Below are 12079 nucleotides of genomic sequence, written 5' to 3'. Positions count from 1 at the left end.
GGTCTTGCCCTAGGCAGACTGAGATCAAGGTGCCCTGTACCCTCACCGAGAAACTAAGCTGCTTCTTGTAGAAATGACAGTGGAAAGGACCTGGGCTTGGACCACTATAGCTTCAGAGAGTGGGTTTTCTTGGCTTGAAATCAGGCCAATTAGACATGCAAATTGAAAATATCTATTATTAGTAATGTCTGCACAGAAAATATGTGGGGCTTACAAGGGGAGGGTTGACTAAGCAGTTAAGAGCTCATCCAGGTCCGTGACCAGAAGCTCAATGGGCAGTTTGGACTTCGGAAAAACTCTGTCCTGTATCTGGGGATATTTTCCCTTCTCCACCATGTTATACCAAAGAAAGTGACTGTGTTTGGATCATTACCACAGAGCATACGATTGAGATTCCTCTGATGGTAACATGGCTTTGAAATTTTAAAAGGTGATACATCTTGACAAAAGTAAACTTTGAAAAGGTATCAGTAGACATGATCATAATTTTCAGAATTTTCTGTGCAAGTAGCCACTTGACACAGAATCTCTGGGACCAAGAATGGGAGGGTTGTTGATATTGCTTGTATTGGGGGATGTGTCATAGTATGACCAAGTGACTGTTGGAGGAACACATGGACAGAGACAAAATCCAACCCTCTGAGCTTGTATTATAGAATAATTTGGCGGGGGGATCTAAGCAGACATCTGGTTCACTCATGCTTCTGAGCTCTCTCTGCTTCTAGTGGATTTCAATTTCTATTCACTCTCTTCCAAGCAAGCTTAGTGGCCACATTCCTGCATGCAACTAGAACCAGTTTTCAACACCTGGGTGCTAAATAGCTGTTGAGAACAATGTTGGTAATAACCTTTCCCCCAGCTCCCACCTTTCTGGTAACTCAGCCCAGCAGCTTAGAATGCTACATGAGAAATCCAATAAATACAGATATACCATAAAGTATGTCAAGTTTTATTCATGGACTTGTGGCCACCTTGAAAGTTAAAAACACATATGGCCTTTCTCAAAGGCATCATGATTATAATCGATTAAAACCAATTAAAAATATGTAAATATATAAAAATAAAATGCCACATGACATTGTTAAACTGGGTTACTTCTGTGGTGCTGCTGGATGTCCAAGAGCACAGCTTCTACAGTTCATAGAGGAACGGAGGAGTCACGTTCCTCGGAAGGGAGTAATTGTGTGGTCCATTAAAAGGTGTTGACTGTAGAAAGACAAAGTTGAATACCAAACATCAGCTACTTATTATGAGACTTAAGTTTCAAAAATACTTCAAATGAGCAGGAGGGTTCTCTGAGCTCATATCAATGGGAATGGAACGAGTAAGACTACATAAGGTAAGCTTTAGGGTATGACTTTCTTATGACTCCCAGATATGAACTGTATCCCAGATGATCTGGGATAGTTCAGATTTTAAGAACAGGAGCAACACAGATCCTGTCTCTTAAAGATTATAGAAAAAAGGAAAACGAAATTCAAGGGAGTCTTGTGCATGTTTGAAATTTTGTTTGAACTGGACCCAGTGGGAAAACCCAAATGACTCAGCTCATATGTTTCCTTCAAAGACAGTTTCATATGTTTTTCTTTAACCTTAAGTCAGTCAGTCTCTTCATGAAAGATAAGAAAAATGTTCAAAACTGGCAACCTCTGAACTTATCAACTCTTCCCTTCTATTGCAGTCACTGGTTTCGGACTCCAATATCCAGTTCTGAACACAGTAAAGTGAAATCTTTACTGTCAAGGAAAAAAAACCATAGGGTGAGTAGAGATTTATAAGACTGGCAAGTATAGGGTCTTCCTCATATGAATACCAAGTAAGGTGTGATACAAGTACAAGAGAGAGAATTCAATATAACCCTTCTTTTCTATAACTCTACCACTGAATTGTATGCCATTCAGACCCCAGTGGGGATTTGACCTTACCTGTTCTTACTTGCCCCGAATACGTTTTTTGATCATAAAATCCCTGACTGGGCACATTAAATGTTGGCCTTTGTAGGCATCCTTACCCAGTGTTCTCTCAAGTGGGCATGGCCACACCTCACGCAGTATCTGTACTGTATCAAGAACCACTGTTAAGCAGGTGGGGATGTGGTTAAGCTACTAATCCTTTCAGTCTTGCTAGAGGGCCCATCACATGAGACACAGGAGCTTTGAAAGGAAAAACGAAGAGAATTAAAAAGTAATACAGAGGCTTAAGATATCATTCCTGAGATTGAACTTTGGGCCCAGGTGTAAATGGGCCTTGCTTTCACAGCTATAGCTTTTTGTTTTAAGAATAACACATTAGGGCTTCCCTCATGGCGCAGTGGTTAAGAATCCACCTGCCAATGCAGGGGACACGGGTTCGAGCCCTGGTCTGGGAAGATCCCACATGCTGTGGAGCAACTAAGCCCGCGCCACAACAACTGAGCCTGCGCTCTGGAGCCTGCGAGCCACAACTACTGAGCCCATGTGCTGCAACTACTGAAGCCCGTGCTCCTGGAGCCTGTGCTCTGCAACAAGAGAAGCCACCGCAATGAGAAGCCTACACACTGCAACGCTCGCTGCAACTAGAGAAAGCCCGCGCACAGCAATGAAGACACAAGGCAGCCAAAAATAAAATAAAATAAAATAAAATAAAATAAAATAATAAAAAATAAATTTAAAAAAGAATAACACATTATCCTGTTCTGTTCAACACCCTCTGCCCCTCACCAAATCCTCGCTGTGGGCTAATAAATTATGGACCCAGAGACTGTTCTCTGTTAAATTAAGAAAAACCATTTCAAGAAGATATGAACAGGAATTTTTTCTTGAAAACAGTAATAGGTCTAAGGCAAGATTTTCCTAGCATCTCTCAAAATTTATTAATAGGTTTCCAAAGAGCTAATAAAGTCCTATTCCTTTTACTCAAAAGACTACATCAGTCAGGTGGGAAGCTGAGAGACAAGAGCTTACTAACAAACAAAGAATGGCAGAGGATAGTGATGTAAAACAGTGGTTTTCGAGTCATTCTACCTACAATTAAATCTAGGGCTTTCCAGCTGTGTGACATTAGCAACTCATTTAACGTGCCTGTGACCAATTTTCTCAAAGATTAAATAGGGGCGATATTAGTGACTCATGCCTAGGGTTGATAATGATGATTAAAATGCTTGAACTTCATGTAAACTTGTGGTTGGCACATAGTAAATGTTCAGTAAATGAGATTATTGTCATTAGCAAGGGCCAAACAGCATTTTTTGTTCAAAAGCTGTTGCCTGAAAGAATCTGTGCTTAGCAAACTTTTACTTCTGTGTAATTCCAATTGGCTTATAAGAAATTATATACTTACTGCTCAAACTATAGCATTTTCTTTTTCTTTTTAAAAATCGGCTGTTGGGTGCTATTTTTCTTTCAATTTTTTAAGTTTCCAGAGAAGAAAGGCATCTGAGGGTAAATTTGGGAGAAAGAACTGATCATTCTTAGTTCAGGCCCAGCTACCAATAGGTAGCTTTCTTCGTGGAGCTAGACTGTCTTCAGAGGGTCACATTCTGGTCTGCTCTGCAGCCTGGAGGCCAGCTTACCGGAAAGAATCTTTGCAGGCAAGGGGGAGACCTACAATTTTCCAGTTCTTTTTTCCCCTGGGTCAGCAAACATTTCAGGGTAGGACTTGTAGGAGGTTTTCTAGTTGCAGATCTAAAGCTTCATTTGCCAACTGGCTTTATTAGAAATAAAACTACATTCTGATCTACATCTTCTATATCCTATGACTTATTACTTAACTGATTTCAAATTCAGAGGGGAAATTAGATTATTATTTATTTGACTTCCCGAATTCCAACTCCTCTGCACAGCTCAGAGCCTCTTGAATTACAGAAGAGTGAAAGCCTGTCGATCTGTACGCCTAAGAAACCTTCCTTTTTCTTTTGTGTGTCAGGTGTTGGTGTTCTGAATTAGGCTGAGCAGCATGTCCTCATCATCTACAGGAGAGAAGGTAGAAAGAATCAAAGATCTAGAATTAAGAAGCAAGATTCATTTCTAGCTTTGTAATATGTGTAACTCACTTGTCCTGAGTCTTGACCTCTGAACAGTGAGCTGCTGCCAAGATTAAATAACATTGGTAGACACACTGTTGAGCTAAGAAGCTATATAAAAGCAATCATGATTGTCAAAATCTCTGAATAAATGGTGATAAATTTCAGCAAAAAAGCTATTAGTATTTTAAGAAGGAGCCAAACGATGTTTTGGACTAACCTGGGAACCATACACTCCAAATGAAGTTCAGCAGAAATTAATTGATTCTTTGGTTTATAGGTAAGCCAGGAATGAATGAATGACAGCTCCATCATAGAAAACCTGGTGGGAAAAAAAGGCCTTTGAAATTTGTGTTCATTGGTCACAACATATTTTATTATATTCAAATTTAAAACTGGCTGTTCCAGTGCCTCTAGAGATCAGGATATTTACCCCAATTAAGGTAATTAAAGTGATCTTTGGCAAAGCAGTGGCATTTAACCTCAGGAGAAAACAGAACAAAAACACATGGCATAAGATTTTGAATAGAATTGGCAATTGAGGGACATGACTGAAAGTCTTACGTTGGACTCCTCAAATCAAAGTTTGAAGGAAAGAAAAAAATTTCACAGCCTCTTAGGAGAAAAAGTGTTCCACAAGGAAAGGATTTTAAAAAAGACAATTATCATGGGGTTTTGAAATAATTTATATAATTTCTAAATTAAAATATATTTTCTCTTTGATCTGCTCACCAAATCCTTGAAAACATTAGCCCAAAAGGAAGACAGCGAGTTAGAAATTGTGCATGTGTGCTACCCAACTGAGTCTTCTGAACATAAAATGGGTACTCCTCACATGGAACATGTGAAATATGTTTGGTGATCAGTAAATGAGGTATAATACCCATAATCGTATCATCCTGAGTTTAATTGTATAACTATTTTATTTCCACCCAATTAGCCCTCCATTGTTTATACTATTGAGATTATACTATATATTTTATGTCTATCTTCTTTTTTACCACCTTTTTTCCCACTTCTTCCCTCCCACATGAGGTTCTCAAGTCCTTAAATTATTGTATAAATTTATTAGCTGCATAGTATGCTATAACATGAATGAATCATATGTTTCCTGGGGTCTAAATGATTTATCTGGTTCAGTGATTCAAATCAATGGGTAAGATGGAAAAAAGGTAATTTAAAAAATATGAAAAGCCCTCATTTGGATTGTAGAGCAATGAAGCCAGAGCTTAGGCTGTTTCAGCTGTCATGTTCCTAAGTGCCTCAGTGAAAGGCTGCTTAGAACATCAAGGTGGGAGAGAAGTGTGATGATTTTGTTTAGTATGGTGATTTTCTCAACCTTGACCCTACTGGCATTTTAGGCTGAGTAATCCTCATTGTGGAGGCACCGTAGGGTGTTCAGCGGCATCTCTGGCCCCTACTCACTAGATGTCAGCAGCAATTTCTATATCCTGCCTAATTTGACAACTAAAATTGTCTCCATACATTGCCAAATGGCCACTGGGAGGCAAAGTTATCCTGGCTTGATAACTGCTGGTTTAGGGTGTTGCCAAGGGCTCTAGGAGTGACAGCTGCTTTTAACCACTAAAATGGCTCAACTGCCTTTGGCTCTCTCCATGGCAGGTGTGGCAGAGCATATCTGAGTTACGAGATCTCACAGTAGGGATTAAGGGCTGCTGCAATGGTGTCTGCCGAACAAGCATAAACGGAGCTCTTAGACCACGATACTTATGGGCCGTGAAGAGACTACACTGAAAGAACTTCACACCAACCTGTCCAAATGATTCCTTCCATTGACCTGCAGGCCAGGTTCCTGGCAGAAAATATTTAGCCTCATGGTTAAAGCAGTGCAAATCGAGATAAACTGGATATGCTATTATACTTACATTTGGTGTGATAGAAACCTCCTATAACAAAATCTTCCTAGAACTTTCCTTACGCTGATGTTGATACAACATGGGCACATTTTCGATAATCTTTTGTGAGATAAAGACCAAGTAAAGTCTATTTCTAGTTCAAGACCCTCTCAGATCTTTCCTCCAAACTCCTCTGATAATTTTTTTTTTAAAAACATTGTTATAGGGACTTCCCTGGTGGCGCAGTGGTTAAGAATCCGCCTGCCAATGCAGGCGACTTGAGTTCGAGCCCTGGGCCGTGAAGATCCTACATGCCACGGAGCAACTGAGCCTGTGCGTCACAAGTACTGAGCCCGTGATCTAGAGCCCGTGCTCTGCAACAAGAGAAGCCACCGCAATGAGAAGCCCCCATGCAGCAACGAAGACCCAACGCAACCAAAAATAAAAAATAAATAAATCAAATAAATTTATAAAAAAAACAAAAAAACATTGTTATATATTCTATAATTAGAGTTGTTAATCCCAGAATCATAGTGGAAAGCAAAACAAGACAAAGGGCTCATTAGAATGGCATAAGCAAACCTAGCTCTGCTATGTATTAACCTTCTGAGTTTGGTTACATCGCTGGCATTTGTGTCTCAATTCCTTAATCTGCATATATGGGGATGACATTACTTCATAGGATTATGAGGATTAGAAAACGTGTGAAAATGCTGGATAATATGCTGTACACATTGTGGGTGTTCTACCCTAATAGACTGTAAGCTTCAGAAGAGAAAGGTCTTTGGGTATCCTATTCACTCTCCATGTCCTACACATAGTAGGTGAATGAAAACAGAGAAAAGGTTTTTCATGTTCTTTCTGGGCTGCTGCTCAGGCTATCATAACAATGAGCAATACCAGTGGCATGTTATAATAAGAATAAACAGGGGCTTCCCTGGTGGCGCAGTGGTTGAGAGTCTGCCTGCCAATGCAGGGGACACGGGTTCGAGCCCTGGTCTGGGAAGATCCCACATGCCGCGGAGCAATTAGGCCCGTGAGCCACAATTACTGAGCCTGCACGTCTGGAGCCTGTGCTCCGCAACAAGAGAGGCCGCAATAGTGAGAGGCCCGCGCACTACGATGAAGAGTGGCCCCCGCTTGCCACAACTAGAGAAAGCCCTCGCACAGAAACGAAGACCCAACACAGCCATAAATAAATAAATAAATAATTTTTTAAAAAAGAAAAGATAAACATTAAATAGAAATATTGGAAAATTATGTATATAGACAGTTCACATAGATGAGTGATACCCGTTTAAAAAACTTACTTATTAGAAATCAGAGCAGTGGAATTATTTTAAAATGTAGCATCATATGGTAGTTCTATTTTTAGTTTTTTGAGGAACCTCCATACTGTTTTCCACAGTGGCTGCACCAATTTACATTCCCACCAACAGTGTACTAGGGTTTCATTTTCTCCACATCCTTGCTAACATTTGTTATTTGTGGTCTTTTCAATAATAGCCATTCTGGTGAGTGTGAGGTGATATCTCATTGTAGTTTTGGTTTGCATTTTCCCTGAGATACAGCAATTCCACTCCTGGGTGTATTTCCAAAGAAAATGATATAGCCAAGATATGGAAGCAACCTAAGTGTCTATCAACAGATGAATGGATAAGGAAGATGTGGCATATTTCCACAGGAAATTTCCTAGAAACAATGATACCACCTCATTAGCAGTGACGCATCTAGTGCCCAGTTTTTGTTTTCTAAATATTATTTCACTTTTAGCCAAAGTTTATTGGAGAAATGTCTGATTATGAAGAAATGTCTCTGCCAAATTTGGGAGAAAGAATAATAATGGTAATGGATGATAATGCATTGAATTAAAAAAAAAATCTGTAAGTCCATAATGGTACATGTGAAACAAAATGATATGATGGCTATAGCTAAGGGAAAACTCTTCCTTACAAAGGAACATTGATATATGTTGATGATTTTCATTTACATGTGAAAACTCAGTTTTCCAGCCACCATTGTGATAATTGATTCTGGGAAAGATCATCAATGGATTCTAAAAATATTGGGTGCAAGTTTGGGGGAAATAGGTATACACGCAACTTCAGAGTCACCTCCTAATTATTTATTAATTACAAAATGTAAAACACATTTTTACAATGCAGAGATTGGGTAGAAACTGGTACCTTAAGCAAAGGCTCAAACTTAACATCCATTAGTATAATGGGACAAACTTGCATCATGGACCTTCTGTTACATAAGCTGCATTAAGGAGGAGAACCAATATAGTTTTCTTGCAAAAAAGTGTTTAACCTGTATGTAATCATAAGGAAACAATCAGCCAGATCCAAACTGAATACATTATGCAAAATAGCCCTTAGGGAAACAGATTAAAGGAGACTAAAGAGAAATGACAACTGACTGCACCGTTTGATGCTTGATTGGATCTTGGCTAGAAAAAAACTATAAAGGACAGTGGAAAGTTGGGGAAATGTGAGTGTGGAATGCATATTAGACAGTAGTATCAATATTTAATTTCTTGACTGTAATAATTATGTTGTGTTATGTAGCTGAGTATCCTTGTTCTCAGGAGATTCAGGCTCAAGTATTTAAGAATGAATGTCATGGTATCTGCACCATACTTGCAAATGTTCAGAAGAATTATATATGTAAATATACAAAATCATACACACAGGATATAAGAGAGCAAATACAGCAAAATATTAACAATTGGTGAATCTAAGTAAATGGTATATTCGTATTCATTGTAAATGCTTTCAACTTTTCTGCAGGTTTGAAACTTGAAAAAAAATGGTGGGGGAAGTGTTAACAGCACAGAGGCCCTCCTCTCCTCAGAAAAGCAGGTTAATCACCACCCTAACAAATAATATCTGAATTCACTGCCAAATAAGCACCCTGTGAGTTCATTCAAGGAGTTACCAGAAAGGTTACAAGGCATAGTCACATTTGTCAGTCTTCATTTACATAACAAAACCAAGATAGGCTTCTTAGAAAACAATCTCATTTGGAACAAATCAAACAGAAACTTGGCACATGTGCAGACATGGAAGTGATTGGTAGCAGTGAATGACATCACGAAAGTTTAGGAAAATGGGTACATACAACTGATACTTTGAAACAAATGGGAAAGTAATTATTCTATAAATTGTTTAATATAAATAAAAGTGGATATACAGGCACCTGTGTTATCGAATATGCCCACAGATGCCTCCATAGATGCAGAGAAGACTTGGTTCTTTGGACATTGTTTACCTGCACTTTTCATTTAATCAGAACCTGCGATCTCCAGTAATACAATGATTAGGAGAAAATACAGCACTCTCGAGGAAAGAACCATTCAAGCTGCATTAAATGATGTGTCAGCTGCGTGTGGCAAGTCTATTGCATTTTCCTGTTTACTTAATGGGCCTTACTCTGCATCAGAGGAGATGAGGCCCTCTGTGCTGTTAGCAAACGTTCCTCCTTATTTCTTTGATTTGGTCTGCATGGGGTCTATTACCAGGTATGAATAAGAGAGAATACAGAAGAGCAGTTGTGATTTAAGTGGTATGATGGCCTTTTAAAAAATCGTGTAAGTAGTTCCCTTTATGGCTTTCCGAAATGGGCTTTACCCTGATCGTAAACTGGTAGCTAGTTCTACGTGTTTCCGATCAGATTGATGGTTTTATCATTGTGTGGATGCCATCTTGACCTTCCCTTCTGACCAGCTAACATGCTGATCCCAATATATTATTTTCATATTTTATGAACAAGTCAGAGGCATCTTAAATTTTGGTAGATTCTCTTTTGTCATCATCTTTCTCCTAATACTCAGTCCCATGCTTGTCATACGATGTATGTTACTGAATTTAACCAAACTAGGAATTAGTTGCTTAGGTGGGAGAGATTTCTGGGCTACAGGACTGAGAAGACATTGGCTTTCTTAACTCTGGTTATGGTGATTGAAGGTTGGAACAAGTAGTAAAGGGAATGAACAGCTGCGTTTGATTGGATTCTGATGACTTTGCCTCCACACACACTCAGGCTCTGTACAGATTGTGATTTCTCTGCCATTTATTTGCCGAATTTCTTTGAGTGAGATACTTGAGGTTTCTGTGCCTAAGCTGAACCAACTGCTAACATCCCTCTCTCACAGGGATACAGTGAGGCTGGAATAAGATAATTCATTTAAAGCATTTGAACAGTGCCAGTCTACTGAACACCCTCCAAAGTAAGTTGTTTTCACAATTATTTTTACCTATTTAAGAAGAAACCTTAGTTTGCTCCAGTATGCCAACCTTCTACTATTGGAGTTAATATTGATTAATATCACCATTGGTGCATTTTCTCCACCTGGGTTGGCCAAAAAGTTTGTTTGGGTTTTTCCGTAAGCCTAATGAACTTTTTGGCCAACTCAATAGAATGTTTTAATTCTGCAAAGAACATCAGTGAATGTGTTCAAGATGCCTTTTTTTCCCCCTAGGAATCTATAGAGAGATTGCACCTTCGACATTGTTAAAACCAGTGCTATAGCCTCATTCCCCAGGCTTTCACATCATCTTGACTGATTACAACTGAAAGCTAAGGACTTCCTCCTTCTGATAATCCTCAGAGCTGCATAACTGTGGATACACTTGAACAAATCTTAAATCATGTGTGCTCATTTTCCATAAGCAAATTTAGCTGCTCCAGAGGGTGAGTCAATATATCAATAATATGCTCCCAACCCTATCTGTCATATTTGTGTTTATTTCATATTTTTCTCCTATTCAGGTTTTAACTGCTCTATTATATGCCTTCTCCCCCTGGCCCCTAATACATAGACCAGCTTCTTTACTATTACTCTATGAGACCTAACACCAAGTCCTAGGTGATTCCTTTCTCTTCTCTTTCCTTCCTCACAATTAGTCCAAATGCCAATAGATAGGTTTGAGCAAGGTAGGCCTCTGTGCTGGGGGTTTGAAGACCCCAAATTGGAGGTTGAAGCTCCACTGGTATTAGGATAGTGTTCACACAAGGGTATAGGTGAAGGGGCTTGGTTCAGGGTTTTAAAACTCAATCCACTTCCTAGTTGAGTGAGAAGGACATTTGCTTGGAGGAGCAACATAACCTTGGGTTTCAGAGCACTGGTGGGATATGAAGAGGTTACCCACGTGGGGAAGGATGGTCACAGCATGGGGGGCAGTGCTGGGGCCTGAGGGAGGGGACTATGGTTTATACATGGTGGGGATGGGGGGTGATAGTAGATTGTTTCATACAGAGATTTTGATCTGAAAATTTCATTTATTTTGGGGGGGGGGGTTGTTAAAACTATCTTTATTGCCTAAAATGTTTTTGTCTTTTTTTGAAATAAAAATATCTTTTCACATATATTACATGACTACATCCTTATTGTAAAACATGCAAACAATGAAGAAATATACAGAACAAAATATAAAAATCACTCTTTTTTTTTATGGAAGTATAGTTGATTTACAGTGTTGTGTTAGTTTCTGGTGTACAGCAAAGTGATTCAGTTATACATGTATGTACATATTCTTTTCCATATTCTCTCCCCTTATGAATTATTAGAAGATATTGAATCTAGTTCCCTATGCTCTACAGTAGGACCTTATTGTTTATCTATATTATATATAGTAGTTTGTATCTGCTAATCCCAAACTCCTAATTTATCCCTCCCTCAAACCCCCTTTCCCCTTTGGTACCCATAAGTTTGTTTTCTTTTTTTTTTATAGGTCATTTTTTCCTTTATTATAATCCATTCAAGACAGCCCACCCATTTTCAATTAATAATACCAGAATCACAAGACAGGAGGTAACATTGTTTATATAGCAACTGGGCTGGGAATAAGCTAACACAACATTGAAAATCAACTATACTTCAATTTAAAAAAGTTTTTAATTAAAACAAAATAAAAGGAATGACAAAATGCAATGCAAACTTCAAGGTGAGCTTTGGAATTACATGATGTTGCCATGAATTGATGTGCCAAGCTTGTTAGTTTTCCCAGCCCACTTGCTACGTGAGTTTGTTTTCTGTGTCTGCGAGTCCATTTCTGTTTCGTAAAGGAGTTCATTTGTGTCATGTTTTAGGTTCCACATGTAAGTGATAACATATGGTAAAAATTTACTCTTTACTTTCAAATCCCTCTTTTTTTCTCCCCTAGATAAAACTCTCTCAACAGTTTGGTGTGAATTCTACAAATGCATCTATCTATCTATC

The 12079-nt window shown here is 38.8% G+C and overlaps 1 protein-coding gene across 1 annotated transcript in view; it reads left to right on the top strand.

Annotated features, from left to right (window-relative positions):
• Positions 1–6345, top strand: part of STX3 (syntaxin 3) — a 176796-nt gene extending 170451 nt beyond the window's left edge. The window contains exon 12 of the transcript XR_014231359.1: positions 6083–6345. The gene's annotated coding sequence lies outside the window, so the exon portion shown is untranslated. The remainder of the gene's footprint in view (positions 1–6082) is intronic.
• The last annotated feature ends 5734 nt before the right edge of the window (positions 6346–12079 follow it).

The sequence above is a fragment of the Balaenoptera borealis genome (genome assembly GCF_965194805.1).
Source record: "Balaenoptera borealis genome assembly, chromosome: 11".
Classification (NCBI taxonomy): Eukaryota; Metazoa; Chordata; class Mammalia; order Artiodactyla; family Balaenopteridae; genus Balaenoptera; species Balaenoptera borealis.
This window is presented reverse-complemented; position numbering and strand designations above follow the sequence as displayed.